The sequence below is a fragment of the Phacochoerus africanus genome, chromosome 3 (genome assembly GCF_016906955.1).
Source record: "Phacochoerus africanus isolate WHEZ1 chromosome 3, ROS_Pafr_v1, whole genome shotgun sequence".
Classification (NCBI taxonomy): Eukaryota; Metazoa; Chordata; class Mammalia; order Artiodactyla; family Suidae; genus Phacochoerus; species Phacochoerus africanus.
In genome coordinates this window covers 26443277-26446128 of record NC_062546.1, presented here as the reverse complement: position 1 = coordinate 26446128, position 2852 = coordinate 26443277, and positions in this window count along the sequence as shown.

The following is a 2852-nucleotide window of genomic DNA, read 5'->3' as shown; positions in this document are numbered from 1 at the left end:
GGAGAAGGGACCACAGCCGGCCCCTAAGAAGTATCTTCACAGCACTTCCTCCTTCACCCTCTTGGCCCTTTGGTCACTTCGGTCTGGGTCAGGAGCCCCCACGGGAGCAACCCATGACCTGTGGGGCGACCCACAACTTGCATGGCCGTCTGGCTCCTCCTCTTGGTTTACAGCATCTGAGGCATTGCGGCGCCTCAGAGGACGCTCGGGTTGCGGATGTGAGTAAACCTAGTGAGAACTCACATAAAGCTCAGTCAGCTTTATGCAAATACTGCATTTGAACTGGGCCTTGAAGGCCAGGCGTGCTAACAGCTCCATAATATTAACGGCGTTTCCCATTTCCTAAATTCCAAGCATTTCACACTATCTTCTGTGACCCTCAAAACCCGTCCCATTTTACCACTGAGGAAAGAGAAGCTCCCAGAGAGAAAGCCACTCTCTCAGAGCCACACAGCGAGAAGCCCAAGAGCAGGGGTTGATGCACATCTGGTGGACACAGGGCATGATGGCATTTCTGGGGGCGGACAAGGCCTTCCAGGAAGAGGACGCAGCACAAGCAAAGGCCTGGGCACTGGAGAGAGCTGAGGCCAGAACAAAGAGGCGCTGAGCAGCCCGGGGTGGGGGCAGGGGCTGAGTGGCGTTGAGGGCAGGGCCGTGGTCACCTGTGGGGTGCAAGGTGTGCCAGGCCAGCAGAGGCAGCATCCCACATGCTGACTTCAGTGAGTGTGCTGGGGCCAAGGGGCAGGAAGCAGGAGCTGATTTGGGCCTGGGGCCCTGGCATTGGGCTCAGGTCTCCCACAGAGGCGCATTGTCCAGCCAGAGCTTCCTGGAGGAGGCGTGCGCCTCTCTGGAGATGTGCCCAAGCGAATGACAGGGTCCCTCCGGGAGGCCTCTCTGGCTCCGGAAGCATCTCACCTTTAGGGATTTGGGGCCTCAGTCGCAGACACACATGATGGCAAATGCTCTCAGCTTATTTGTCTTGACAGCTCCAGGAAGGGGACAGCCACCAGCGCCCAGCCATGCGCTGTATGGCCCCACGGCACTCACCGATCCCCTCTTGTCCCCCTCACATGGAGATGGGGTTCAGCAAAGGCTCGCCTGGCTCTGAACCACAATCCCGCCTTCTAGACCCACATAAAGCACAAGGCTGATTCCCCAGATTAGGCCAAAGGGCCCTGTTTGGGTCATCCTCCCAGACAATGACCTGGAGTCACTGGGGAAGGACAGCAGAGTGGCAAAGAGCATATGGTCTGGCCCAAGTGCACTCAAGTCCCAGCTCTGGAACCCCTGGGCGTGGACCTAGAGAATGTCACTCACCTGTCTGGGCCTCAGATACCCTAGGTAAACTCCGCACTGCTGACACCGCCTCTGGGCCACTCTGCAGCTTAACTGAGCCAAGGCACCCAGGTGGAGGGAGACAGGTACCCTGTGGGGCTGTTGATTTATCCCCGTGGTTCCCAGCCCTGCCTCATTGGTTCACCCCAGAAATATTCACTGAGATCCCTGAAGGCACAGGCAGGGCCAGGTAGTTGCTAAGCACTGCAGAATGAATGAGGAAGAGCTTGGGCACCTCAGCTCATGCGCTTGGCAGCCTGGGAGGGAGGTGCTACCAGTATCCCCATTTTACAGATGAGGACACTGAGGCCCAGACAGGTGAAGTACCTGGCTCAACAGTTACATGGCAAAGAAGTGACAAAAATGGGATTCAAACCTATTCTTTTTTTTTTGTCTTTTTGCCTTTTCTAGGGCCACTCCCGCAGCATATGGAGGTTCCCAGGCTAGGGGTCTAATCGGAGCTGTAGCCACCAGCCTATACCAGAGCCACAGGAACGCCAGATCTGAGCCGTGTCTGCAACCTACACCACAGGTCATGGCAACACTGGATCCCTAACCCACTGAGCAAGGCCAGGGATCGAACCCACAACCTCATGGTTCCTAGTTGGATTCGTTAACCACTGAGCCACGACGGGAACTCCCCAAACCTATTCTCTTGAGTGAATTAATTCAGGGAGATGTGTGTTCCTAAATCCTTGATTGCCTTTAGGAACAAGGGAAGGGCAAGGCTATTCTTTCCTTCCTCCAAGTTAATCATTTGGCTACTTGATGCTCATACCCTCTGTGCAAAGACTCACCCTATTCTAAGCAATAATAACAGCAACAAGCACTCCCATTTATTGAGCACTTACTCTGTGCTGGGACCTCCAGTCCATGTGCTCAGCACGCAAGAAGGCAGGTTCTCCCATTCCTCTCATTTCACAGATGAGAAACTGAGGCTCAGAGAGGTTAGGGAATGTGCTCTGGGTCACACAGCATGGAAAGAGTGGAGCCTCGACTCCAACTCAGTCTGTCCCAGGACCCCCTGTGTCCACCAAGCCTTGGAGACGTCCCTAGAGAGGTTTCGAAGTCCGAGTTCTGGTTTGAACACTGCTTCTGCCATTTGCTGGCTGGTGCCTCTGTGACAAAGTCGGGGTAACAATGCTGACCCTGGCAGGAATGAGACTCCGTTGATGGGACTGATACAAAGCTTGGGTGGCACCTGCCACACTGTAGGTGATTAACATCACCTGCCCCTGTTCTCATCGATGTCCCCACGGGAACAGCTGCACAGGAGGCAGGGAGCCCCTTGTATGGGCCACACTGTGCCTGGTCCAGTTCTTCTGCCACTGCCCGGCACCCCACCCAGCAGCCTCAGCTCAGCCAGATCCTCCTTTCTCCAAACTTCAGGAAGCTGCAGTCCCAAGGCTGCCTCTGGGCGGGGCTGCAGCTAGCCAGATGCCACAAATATTTACCTTGGAGACCTCAGCCCAAATGCAGCGAGTGTGCAGGATATAAGGCTGGACTTGCAGACCCGC